Raw genomic sequence first — 14,272 nt, forward strand, 5'->3', positions numbered from 1 at the left:
CTTACTACTATCCTTCTGTCACAAATCCCCCCGACACTTGTCATCTATTCCTGCATTCTCTTCTTCACCTAGTGTGTGCACTTTCTGTTGCTTTGGATAGTTGACCCTATTCGCTTAAACTCATCCCACTTTATTATCTCTGCTACTTCCATCTTCACCATCACCCTTCTTTCTCTCTCTCATTTACACACATGTATTCTGATTTACTTTAACTGACTTTCATTTCTTTTCTCCCCAGCGCAACCTCTCTGGGCCCACTTTCACCTCCTCTTTGCTTTCACTGCAGATCACAATGTCATCTGCAAACATTTTGTTATTATTACATTTTAATGAATTATTCAACTTTGAGCTCCTTGCCCCCTTTTTTTTTTTAGATAGATAGACAGATAGATAGATAGACAGATAGATAGATAGATAGATAGATAGATAGATAGATAGATAGATAGATAGATAGATAGATAGATAGATAGCTCTGACTAGATGTGTATATATAAAAATCTAGAAATCTAGAAAATATGGGAAACTCAAAGGGAATTTTAAGCAAAATGTAGCAGTTGCCATAAACACTTTTGGCTCTTACAGTTCTGAAACATTTATAAACTCCAGAGCACAGAATATTTTGACATACTAACTATTTAAGTCCTACAGTATTTCACACCTCTGGTGTGTTTTCCCCCACATCACATGTCTGCAGTAAACCTATCAAGTGCCTTCAGAATTAGACTCTTCATTTTTTAATGATGGATGATGACAAACTGTGAATGAAGCATAGCTGATTTGCACTGTCAACTGAGAAAGTGGGACTCAAAGACACTGACAGGCTGTCAGTGAACACCAAACCCTCAGGCAGATAGATTTTTACTTCCATTCTCAGGCTGCCTCACTGTCATGTAGCACCCTGCTGTCTATGACTTACCCCTCTCTAACATACATTGCAGGTATGGCCATCCTGCTTCACGGTAAGCTTCAGTGAAAAAGGATCTACATTTGGTGTACAGTAATCAAATATTAAATAAATATTACACTAAGCAGAATTAAATAATTGATTGTATATGTATTATTGCCATAAACACCTGTTTTAGATATCTTATGAAATTCACATGGATGCTCTTTCTTCTACTCAGCAAGACAATACCCCGCAGGTGGCTGTCTCATTACGATGATGGCAGCTCAGAGAACTTTACACGCTATTCACCTGTCTTTTGCTCATGTTCCACCCACATTCTTGCCACACTGGCATATTCTGTTTTGTTTTGTTGACTTTTCAAAATCTAGGTTTGGTTGCTTTATAAGTCAAGCTAAGATACATAGATAGATGGATATAAATGGTCTTTTATTAAACATGGTAGTCCTATTTCCAGTGTCGGTATTAAATAATGGAACCGTAAAATATGTCTTGAACATATCTCAGGCTGACAGCAGCTGACTTCTAAGTTAAGTGTCTCAAATCAATCTGTACTTACAATTCTCGTGGAGATGCGAGAATCGTAAGTAATCGGCGTCAGTGGGGAACAACAGCTGCTCCAGGTAAAGCCATGATTTGTTGCATCGCCATTTTTTCTATCACTCTTTTCAGTCTCTAAATATGGCATGACTGGTTTTGTAAAAAAAAAAAGTGTCCAAAATTCTTTCTTAGGCTTCACTAAATGTTTTTCAAGGGTAAAGCAATTAATATAGCAAATGTTCATTTTATCATGCCAGGCTCACATTTACTGCCAACAGATCAGTAATTGTGCAGAAGCTTGGGATGTTTAACGTGACTGGAACAATATGAATCCTATCGAGCATATTTCTTTTTCTTTTAATTTGCCCTCGCACTACGGGGAGACTGGATTTGTTTGGCATCTTGCTAAGAAGAAGAAAAGAGCAATGGCAAAAATGTGCAAAATGTTTTTATTCCTAAGAGTACAGTTTCCTTTGTAGGAAACTGACCAAAGCTAAACCTTCACTGGGAAATTATTATACAAGACGAAGAAAATGGTTTATTCATGTCGTTACTGTAGCATCATTTAAAATCTACAACTTCAATATTGCGCAGATATATACACATGTGTGTGTGGGTGTGTGTATGTGTGTGCCTGCATTTTGTATTCAGTATGTACTACCCTTTGCACCAAGTTTTAATATTACATCGCACACGCAGTCATTTTCACATAATGTATTGGCTAAACAAAGGTGTTGCTAATGGCATTAGAGCAGGTTCTTTTCTGTTTGGTACACAGCCTTAACTAGTGTCATTAGTGTAATTGTATTTACCTACTATTTTATGTTAAAATGCCAGCTATTAGCTGCTTAATGTAGATGAAAAAATTACAGCAATAATGTGTAGAAAATCTGTCCTAAAATGTAGGAGCTGGAATAGACATAGAACCTGGCATTATTTATGTATTGTGCTGTTTGATTGAGGTTAGCATATGTGCTTACACCTCACAGTGATTTGCTTCCATCTGTGTAACAAAGTACAACAACAACTTTGTTGCTCACTTCAATGCCCCGCAACTACTGCAGTGTATGTATTATGTAGTGCAATGTGTAGTGCTGACAAATGATAATGACAATAAAGGCATTAAAAAAGTTGCTTAAACTGTAGAGAGAAAAGCTAAATCTAGTACCAAGCTGGCAACAATGAGGTGAAATAATGTATAAAGATTAGAGATGTGAGGGAGAAGGATTCCAGGTGCCCAAGCTGATATGGCATACCCATTTCCACTCATATACAAATATTGTTTATATCCCCAAATTAAAAACCGAACACTTACCTAACAAACAAATATCAAAAACAGTCAACATTTGAGTCCAGCTCTAGTATATCCCTCTCAATATATTTATCCGTCTGCTTGTCCCTGCCCTTTACTGATGCGTGAGTATTTATCTGCTCCCTATTTGTATCCTCAGAGGATTGCTTTGTCCTAATTGGAAAGCTGAGTTAATTATCCCCTAGCCCGTACTTGGCACATCATCTAGACCTCCCCAGAGAGACTGTTAGGTTTGGCTCATAATCCTGAGAGAGAGAAAGAGAGAGAGAGACAGAGTGAGAGAAGGGGAAAAAAACACTGGATTGAATAAAGGGGACGTGGGAGCATTCCGACCTGATTTGGCCCACGATTGATTGATATGGATTGGGGATGGAGAAATCAAAAGAATCCATCATAATTTCCAGCTGTCAGCATTCGCTTGTTTTCATAGAACTAACTAGAAGGATTCCAGTTTGCAGTTTTTCATTTTGCTTCACCTCTATTAACACCAGAAACACGAGGTTCTGGTGTTATTAGAGTTAAGTCTATTAACAGTTAAGTCACACAATGTCGCAAGATAAGAAGAAATGAACAAAACACTGAAATTAGAAATGGATCATAACCATCTGTGCCACCATAGATGATCTGTTCACAGGACAAGGAAACATGTATTTAATAACCTGATTGTTGGGGTTTTCTTGTATTATTGTAGAGTCTTTACCTTACAATACAAAGCGCCATGAGGTGACTGTTGTTGGTATTGGGATGGGTTGACAGGTTATTTGTATAAATTATGATGTTTGCATTTTCTTAAACTTCAGAAAACTGTGCATGACTGAGTTGACTGAAGAATGTATATAGCATTGTAGTATGTTAATTCTATGCTTGTGGTAACATATCGATTCAAGTGATGCTTTTAGAATATTAAATGGATATGGATGGTCCTGTTTTTGGATCATAGGGTGGTAGAAAATGATAGGTGGAACTAGTGGAACTCATTGCCTGATTGATAGTATGTGTGAGATGTCTAACAGCCAGGACTCCCTAATGGTTGAATCTTGATTAATGTATATGTATGTGCAAATGTTTACATGAACACTGTTCTCTGTCCTGTGCACAGAACAAAGCGTTGTAATTTAATTTAAAAAAAAAAAAAAGGTAAGCAGGACAGTGTTCGGAGGTTATACTATATCTATTTACAAAGATTTATTTTCCCTCTGTGGACCTGTGATTGACTCAAGTGTGCAGTATTTGTTGTTTAAAAAGCCAGTAACAAAATTCTAATACTTGTCCACTATTGCTTTATAAAAAGTCACAACGTAACAAGGTATATAACAAGGTGTAATAGCATAATGGCAAATCGCCCATAGCCATTTAGTATTTGCATTCTATTGTGTTTGTTTTTACGTTGATTCAGGGTTTAAAAACACAAAAAACAGGACATATATGTGTGTGTGTGTGTGTGTGTGTGTGTGTGTGTGTGTGTGTGTGTGTGTGTGTGTGTGTGTGTGTGTGTGGAGAGAGAGAGAGAGCAAGAGACATAAAATTTGACATTATAAAATAAAATCACAAATGCTTTGGGGCAACAACAGCCCAAAGGCTTGTTTGATTTGCCAAGGCTGCATTGCTTGGTAATGCTACTCCCTTCTTAGTCCTTTGCAATCTGTGTGCCATTACTCTGCTCCACTGCTAAAAATGAATGACATCCAAAAGTCATTTTAAAAGATGAATGATATCCCAGACTTATTATAATTTAATGGAGTTTCAAGATTCTTTCTTCTTACGATTAAACACGAGTTGAATTCAATTTTTATTTCCATAGCACTCTGAATAGAAAGTCAAGAGCCAGAGAAGTGGTTTAAAAATGCTGGCTTGGGTTATAAATGCTTTTTTTTGTTTACAAATGCTGCCAGTTTATTATTTCTACTTTTGCATCACAGTTATTTATCTTTGTCAGAATATGTCCAATATTCTCAGTGAAAACAAATGCGTGCTAAAATCTCTTAGATCAGTATTATTTCATTTAAATTAAATCCTAAAATTGGTTTAAGTCAAGTGCTGCCGGGTCAAAATTAGCACAAGGTCCAGTCATGAATCACCTGTATTGGGTGTCACCATGTTTATTCTGTTCATACCCACTGTTTCTCTGCATTTTTCCCTAGTAGCACCTGAATATAACTGCAAGTAGACAAAGAGCAAATGATACGTTTTCCTTAAATAAAGTTCTTCTCTTTTCTTAGGAACTGGAACCAGGATCAATTAGACAGTTGTTATGATATCTGTAAATGTTACGGAAATGTGTTTCACTGGTTTCTTTATTATATTGTTCAGTGTAGTGTGATACAGTGGTGTTCGGTAACAATTACAGGAAGGCAAGCAGAGACTATGGGATCCCTCTAAAAAAAACAAAAAACAAATAAATGACTAAATAAAGTTTACTTTAGTCTTTAACAACCCAAACTGGACCAGATTAAAAGACTCTCGCTGCACTCTTTCTCTGCATTTTCACCTTCTGGGATCTTGAACAAAAAATTGTATTACTACTTAAGTTATCTAAATATTTACTGGTAGCTAACATTGACAAGTGGTTAAGAATTCTTTTAGAACAATTTAGAACTGTAGCAATGGAATACTAAGAAAACAAAGCACTCTATATAAATCTATTATTATTGGCAAATTTTTAATGAAGTATCAAAAAAAGTAATTTATTCAGTAGAAAAATGTTCCCCATCAGTGTTATATGGATCAGTATTATTTCTGCAAATGGGTTGGTTGGGCTGTTTTGAAAAATCACAGTTAAAGCAAAAAGCTTTTATTAAAATAGACATGGCAGGAGTTCCCATCTCCTCATATACTGAACGAGTTATTAAAATTTTCTTACATCACACATGTTAGTCGAGGTGGATAAACTTGGACAATTCACTGGTAATAATGATAAATGAGAGTGTTTGTTTACCTGCTAATGCTAGCTCTACACTAAGTGTAGCTCATAGCTGAAATCACAGCAGTGAAAGTGGAACCAGTGTCAGGATGCCTTAGCATGCTAATATCCCATCAGGCTCACATCAAAGAAAAGGTTCATGTACAATGCGAATGAGCAAATAACTAAATGGCCTCTCAAACTGACAAACTCCAACTACTGGACATAACCATGAGAAAACCTAAAAAACCTACTCCATGCAGATTTAACCGGCTTAGCTATCAAGCTCATTAGTTATACTTCAGGCCTCAAGAGCAGACTGCACTCACAAGATGACAGTAATGTAAAGGATCGATGCAAACAGGCAACGGACAAGCTTCAGTACACAACATTGTTTGAAATGAAAGGAGAGCCATTACTTAATGTTGGTATGTTTTAAAAATAATGTCTATGTTTAAATTTCACTAGACAAGCAGGTCTTGCCTTGCTTTCCCTGAGAGAATAGCACTGGTGTGACGTTTCTTGCTTTATAAAAGAAAAGTAGATTGATTCTTTCTCTCAATTCAAAGCAGTGTACCCTCATGCAGCCTCAACTTCAGTGAACTGAGGATCATGTGGATTGTGTCTTCAGCTGAATAGAATCAGGGTGTTCTTTGCTTAAAAATAATGAATAAATAAAAAATTAACAATCAAAATAGTTACGCGTAATCATTGAATGCATAATTAACAGTTAAGACTGTGCTTTTAAGACCTAATTCTGTGTTTGTTATAGATATGCAAATAAACTTCAGTAACAATATGTGACTAATATAAGATGGGAATGAACAAAGTAAAGCACAGAAATATCAAGGACTGCAATGTGAACACTTTCTACCCAGAGAGGAAATTTGGGCCCCAGTACATGAAATACTGTGACTTCAAAGACTAACTTGCTGGTGGAGAAAGAGGAAAAAATTTGAACTTGGATGAAAAGAAAAATAGTAACTGTATAGTTGAACTATAAAAATGAAAACCTGTTGGTCAGCAAATACACATATTGGCCTTCAGGTTTGAAATCATTGCCCCTTTGCTGTCTTTTCCGGCATTGAGTTACTACACACTGTGGATAACTGTGATCAGATGCTCAGCACTGCTCAAAATGTGTATTGACTATAGTGTGTTGACTATCTCCCAGACTCCAATGAAATCACATGCTTCAGCCTAGTTAAGAACTCTGGAGTGACGATCTCTTAATAGAGGAGTTCTGTTCAAGGAGCTGGAGAGATGCAGCAAAGGAGATACTCGATAGAGTGACTGTGTTGGAAAACAGATGAGAAAGACAAGATACCTTGAATGTGATCAAAATACCAACTCACTGGCCCAGTCCCCTGGTCATAGGCCGATTTGAGTGAAAATTGGAACCTTGTAAGCTGACTGGTGAATCGAGAGAGGTCTTGAATGAGCACTGCCTCACATCTGTAACTCATGCACATTCACCATGTTATCATGCATGGGGATAGAGCCCGCTATGAATACCAAGTCCGATCCAATACACACCTAAATGCTCACCTAGGAGTGCATTACTGAGGTGAAACGTTCACTGTCCTGACCTAACCAATCCTTAAAATCAATCTGCCACATGAGGTAAAGGATTTTCCACAGGGGATAATGTCACTAAAGCTGCTGCTATCTACCCTCTGTGGAAGAATACAGTCTATTTAATCAGTCTTTTGTTAGTTGCAATATTGTTTTGTTTTGTGTTTTAATTTTCTTGGTGTGGTTAATGTGCTTGTAATTTAATTATTAGGATTATTTACTGAAACATTGGCTTAAAAAACCAAACAACCCCCTCCAACGTGACCAGCCATAATGGCTTGAGTTCAACATTACAAGATTGAAATGTCTTTGTTTATAAGCCAACTGTTTCCTGCAGTGTTTTATTTTTAACCTTTCATAACCAACCCATTACAATTTAGTAATTAATTATGGCACATGCACACTACTTAAATTGGGAAGTTTCCCAATTGTTTACTTTTCAAGCAGTCCTAATTTCTTTTGTTGTAACAGCATCAAAAGCGGGTAATTTATTTTAATACTTTATTTTGTGCCAAGTCAACGTTAACTCATAAAACCATGTTCCCACTGTCAAAGATAAAAAAACATCCACAAGAGAGAGATTAACCTTGCCTCTTGCTCTTCTAAATGTATCCCTGAAAATCTCCCTGAAAAATATAATGCAGTAACTAAATGCAATGTTTATTGTGTGGTGGACCACTGGAGGGCTCCACTCACAATAGCAGTATTGTAGCTTGCCATCACCAGTGTGTGAATGTGTGTGTGAATGGGTGGATGACTGGATATGTAAAGCGCTTTGGGGTCCTTAGGGACTAGTAAAGCGCTATATAAATACAGGCCATTTACCATTTACCATTTTATTAAAACTGTAACATTGAAAGCACAGGAATTTGCATACTTATTGTAAAGAAAGTTACTTTTCTGTATCAGACTTTACTTGCGAAGGGCACTTGGTATATGACTACCAAAGTAATTTTGTCATTTTTTTAAAAGAAAGTTCCAAACTATGCTTTATGTTGATAAATGATGGTATCAGGGAACTGTTAAGACCAGAGGTATCATCCGTTGCTTACTAATTAAGCTTATCTTCCACTATACATTAAATGAATATTGCTGGTACATGCCTATGCTACTGTGTTGTTTGGTCTGTAATTTTAGTCATTGCTAAGCTGTACCCATCGGACCATTTTGGTAGCTCAGTTCCTGATTGTCTGGGAGTTTTCCAGCAAATATTAATTGGAGATAAAGCATCTGAATGTCAGGACCGGGACCACACCTCCAAACACACTCCTTCCAGTTCTCATCTATATAGGTTCCCTCAGTTCTACAAGCTGTTAGTTCTCATTTACGTGCCCCACTCTCCCTCGCCTTTTCAATTCATTCACTTCTTCACTTCTATTTAGTACATGGGGATCTGCCAGGCCCAGGAGCCGCTGCCTGTCCCATTCGAGGCCTTTCCCAAACCGCAGCTCAATTCATGTCTAAGCCGTTCACCTTTATAAAATGCTGTCAAACCTAAAATGAGGACGTGCGCCCAGCGAGTGAATGAGGCTTGTCTTCGTAATACCATGAGTGACCAACACTTACCACACAGATATGACTCAATGCAAATGAATGTACATAGACGTTTCTCCCCATTCCTTGAATTGAATATGCCAGTGTAGAGAGCTACCCTGATCCATCATCATCGTTGTCAAAGGGAGAGAAAACAGAAGAACGATGTTCCTGTCTGTTGGCTTTATTGTAAATTACAGCTTAGTTTTTTGTTTTTTCTACTGGGCACATTAATCAATCATAATTCATCTGGCCCCAGATGAGTTAATTAATGGTTGTAAGATACCGATATGGAACCAACAAACCAATACCCCATGGTATTGGTTTGTAGCGAACACACAGGGAGATAAAAAGGCCAATCAGACTCTTGAGTATATTGCCCAGCCATAGTGAAAATATCCAAAATATCTGTCTCTATCATATTTTGAAATATTTCTAGTAACTGGGGTTTTCAAGCAAACACGTTGACCACGTTACCTGTGTGGCAGTCATTAGTATTAATTAGCTTCCTCTCCAGAGGGTTATAGTTGGACAAATTACAGTACAATGTGAGTATCTTGAACATGAACTGGAGGGACTACATGGAGTGGCATCTGATTATTGCTTTGTTGTGTATTTGCCACAAAGTAGGTCTAGTTATATTTGCAGAGTGGGAAACACTGGACTGTACAAAGTGACTAGCAAACATTTTTACAATAGTTTACTGTCAAAATTTTATCTTCCCAATAGTTCATCCAGTCAAGGTTGCATTTGTGAATTTCATATTGTGATTAAAAGACAACATCTTGTTAAATTAGTCTGGTGACAAAATTGCTGTTTGGTCCACTCAACACATGGTATGTCCAGGTTGTTAAATTTTACACCAGGCTATCTTTCTTTATATCTCACCATAATGCTTTACATCTGTTTGACAAATTGTGATTAAGTTACATGGATGTAACATAAATTTCAGGGCAGCAACATGACTGCAGTTTATGACAGGATGAAGATTGATAGTGCTTGCTGGAAAAGGGATTTGATACAGTATATACCAGTTGATTTGATTAATCAATGCCATGAGCTGCAGTAAATACAGCTAAACCTTCTTAATTTGTGCTTGTAAAGAACTCTGTTGAATCTGCATATAAAATGAGAAAAGTAGAGAACCAGTTGTTATTCTTTAGCAAGAAAATGACTTTCCAAAGTCCATTTTTAGGTTCAGTGCATGCATTGCTCGGAGATTATTAGCTAGAACATTCACAAAGCTTTGAGGATTCTTCTGATGTATAACATATAAAGCAAACAGTGATGTGCTAGCCAATTAATTAAATTATACTTAACATAATGCCACAATTTAACAGGTTGCCCACAAATCCTAAGCCCCTCTCTTCTGACCTAATTTCATTTCGAACCCTGGCAAACATTCCCTGATTAGATTTCTTTATTGATTCTCCGGCAGTCGTGAAGGTCAGGCTATCACTTGACTCACAGACTGACCTTCAGAGGAACTCAGACTCAGACAGTTGTCTAATTTCATTTGACTGGGAGCATTTTCAAGGATTGATGTTTCATGTTACTAGATATATACGTAAGAAAAGAAATACATAGTTTAGAAACCTGCAATGCATAATAAAAAAAGGATGACTTTACACAGAGAGCCTTGTCCTGAGGACTACCACTATTATAAACAACTGTAATGTATTCTGTCTGTTTCAGTATTTAACGTACAGTCTACATCAGTTTAAAAAGCTGTGCAATGTAAATCGGTTTGAACAACAGAAACTCAAAGCTCAGTTATGCCTGGTATTTCTATATGAAGCCAATATGCTAGCACCCCCAGTCATAAAAATTTGAATCTGCATTGCAGTAATTTATGGACATACACACAGAAAAGTGTGTATGTCCAACACTGATGGAAAACATGCAGTTCAGAAACCACGCCAGTGCAATTCAGGGAAGTTTGTGAAAATAACTGGAAAAGTGAAATAACTGGAGAGTCAGAGTTGGTGTGCATAGTCTTCTAAACTTTGAGGCAAGTAACTGAAAAGAGCACCAATGGGGGACATTTTATAAGAAATAAGTATTAATTTAGGCTTTTTGGCTGTTGCCATCTTGGATGCTTTGAAAACAAAGTTGGTCACAGAGGGTAGTGCTGGTTACAGTAGATCAGCTAACTCTAGAGCTGACATGTTACCCAGAATGCTCGTATTCTGTGTGAGGGATGATTGAGTCAGTCATCAAAATAGCGATGATAGTAAAAAGAAAAGAATATGCCTAACGAAATTTGTCTCCTTCCCCTCACTCTAACTGGTCTTGGCAGATGGCTGCTCCTTCCTGAGCCTGGTTCTGCCTGTGGTTTCTTTCTCTTTAAAGGGAATTTTCCTTCCCACTGTCGCCAAGTGCTTCCCATAGAGATCATCTGATTTTTTTCTCTCAATTATTGTAGAGTCTCGTAGGGTCACTTTTCTGTTATACTTGATTTCCTTAGAACTATAATTCACATTCCTATTAGTTGTCTGTGAAGACTGAGAACCTACAACTAATATTCGCATTCATGCATTCCTCACATTCCTCCTCTGACATTTTTTGTTACACACTGACAAATGTAAGAATCTAGGTAATTGTCTTTTTCATCAAGTAGTAGGCATAAAAAAACTGTTGAAGCTTCTCCGATAATCGAAGGAATGTCTGTCATTATTTCAAGGTTGATGGCAAAAGTCCTTGAGGGATTTGGGGATGTTAAAAAAAATGGAAGAAAAAGAAATACTTCATAAGTACACCTGACATTTTTGAAACAAAAGCCTTCAATTTGTACCTAATACCATAATCGTAAGAGCTCATTGTGGATTTCCAGCAGTGTTGGTTTATTGACCTTTTCCAAAAGTTTCCCTCAAATTTAATTTGTTGAAATGTGACAACACTGTGAGCCTTCAGTGTGTCAGTGGCATAAAAATACAATTTGCACTTTGTGCTCAGAGTTGGAGCCTCATTTAGTTAATGAATATGCGTTAGGACTAACAAATGTGTGCATTTGTTTTATTAAAATATTAGAAGTGTGTTCAGAAACTGACTTCTTGGCATCTCCGTTATAGCATCACAAAATAATTCACAGAAGATGGGTTTACACTAATATGCTGCAGTCATAGATCATAACAAAATGAACATGTAATACCTTTACTCTGCATTTTGGCCCTACGTCAGCTGTCAAGTAATTGTGTTAGTGCTTGTTTCAGGAGTGCATGCTCACATGGTCTGTAAGTAGATCAGGTTAAAGGCAGCTTTACAGTTTTAGCAGGTAGGTACGACTCAGTAACAGCAGCAGAAAACAAAGGTATGGAGGTAAAAAGTCTTAGGGCCAAATAGAACGGAAGGATCTTAAAACATCTTAGACGGATTTACAAAGGCCATTCTATTTATATTAATGAGTAATGAGCTAATGTAAAGTAGCTGAAAAAGTGGGGGGTTACAGCAGGACTCAAGATTGACAAGTGTCTGTCTGAGGTTATCTAGTGGACGAATGTGGAATGGCATGATTTAAAATAACATGGAATGTAAATTAACGGCCATTTTAATGCATCAATAACTGTAAATTAATATTTTCATTTCAGTTAAATTTTGCTTATTCCATTCAGTTTCACAGCCTAATCAGACTTCTCTCAGTCATATCAACAGCTCCTCTGGCAAAGTTTAGTTTATGTTGTAGTACAGTGAATAAAATATCACATCACACCCTTTACTAAACAGCACACTGTAAAAAAAAAATCCTAAAAAAACAGTAATATTCCGGCAGCTGGGGCGCCAAAATAATACCAGAAAATAACTTTCTCATAAAAATACGGTTATTTTCATTAATGACAGTACAGCTTGTTGCCCTAATTTTACATGGGATTTTGCCTTTTTCAAGTGCTTTTAAACATTAAATTAGGAACATTTTAATGTGATTAAACAATGAAATTACCTATAAACAGTGTTGGTCAAGTTACTTGAAAAAAGTAATCAGTAACTAATTACTGATTACTTCCCCAAAAAAGTAATCCCGTTACTTTACTGATTACTTTTTCAAAAGTAATTAATTACTTAGTTACTTTTTAAAAAAACAATTTACAACCTGAATAGGTGATAAAGCGATAGATCTTTCAGCCCAATTCTAACTTTTCTGCATAATCCATCATACAAAATGTAATCAAATGGAAAAGTCTTTTTTTTTTAACTTGTTTTATCAGTTTTAATCTTTTAACTTTATGCATCAAGTAAAAATTTAATTATATGCAACATTCTCTGACTTGAAGAAATTAGTTTAACATTTAAACCTATTTTCTGCACATTCCAGCACATAAAATAAAATATTTTTTGTGTTTACGCTCACTCTTTCAAAGAAATGAAAGTAAAACACAGCAGAAAAGAAATAAAGTCAAAGAGTAGCGGTCCTTTTGCTCTATTTTCACCTGTAAAGCAGGAGTGGGGTAGGCGGAGGTTTACCCTGGTGCAGGGTAAACCTCCGCAGCGGTCAGTGGAAGAATCCGCGAGTTTCTCTGTGAATTTCCCATTACGTCGTTGCGCACTCGGTGCTTGTTTAGGTTTTTTTTTCCGGACACTAATGTTTTTGTCACTTTTTATGGAATCAAACTCAAAGTAAGGTCAGTACTTCCACGCTTTAAACGCTGCATGCTCATACTCTCTCCCGCACTCGATATATGATCCATTGTTGATCTGCACACAGCTGTTGTCACGAACTTCACACCCACTTACTCACTGTCATGAGACATTCTCGCAAAGAAATCACGGTTTTAGTAACGCAGTAACGCAGCGTTCCTACAGGAAAGTAACGGTAATCTAATTACCGTTTTTGCGCTAGTAATCCCTTACTTTACTCGTTACTTTAAAAAAGTAATCAGATTACAGTAACGCGTTACAAGTAACGTTACAAGTAACGCGTTACTGCCCATCTCTGCCTATAAACAAGGTCAATGAATGCGGCAATATGAATAATAATACTTAAATGTACAGAAATATACAGTTAACAGTTGGTTTAAATAATAATGGATTGCATTTATATAGCGCTTTTCAAGACCCTCAAAGCGCTTTACAATTACAATATTCATTCACTCTCACATTCACACACTGGTGGAGGCAGCTACAGTTGTAGCCACAGCTGCCCTGGGACAGACTGACAGAAGCGAGGCTGCTATATCGCGCCATCGGCCCCTCTGGCCATCACCAGTAGGTGATTTACAGTGATTTTATGTTATTTTACATTTGAAATGTAAAATCACAGTCTATTTATGTAAATTTAATGATATTCTAGAAAAACAGTACAAAACTGTAAAATACACAGTAAAATACTTTTATATTACAATTTTTCTTTTTACAGTGCATACCATGAAATGGTTTGAATTTCATATTGCTCGACTCCTTACAAAATTCTGCCCATGCCAGGTATGTAAAAATTATTGCTACTAACAGAAAAGTAAGATAAAACTTAATGTGATATCACAGACTATAACAATATTGAAAAAGCATAATTACATGT

General features: G+C 36.7%; 1 protein-coding gene across 2 annotated transcripts in view; it reads left to right on the forward strand.

The window, feature by feature from the left end:
• luzp2 (leucine zipper protein 2) overlaps positions 1 to 14,272 on the forward strand; it is a 149,087-nt gene that overhangs the window by 26,907 nt on the left and 107,908 nt on the right. The window lies entirely within an intron of this gene.

This window comes from Simochromis diagramma, unplaced genomic scaffold (genome assembly GCF_900408965.1).
Source record: "Simochromis diagramma unplaced genomic scaffold, fSimDia1.1 OVJJ01000079.1, whole genome shotgun sequence".
Lineage (NCBI taxonomy): Eukaryota > Metazoa > Chordata > Actinopteri > Cichliformes > Cichlidae > Simochromis > Simochromis diagramma.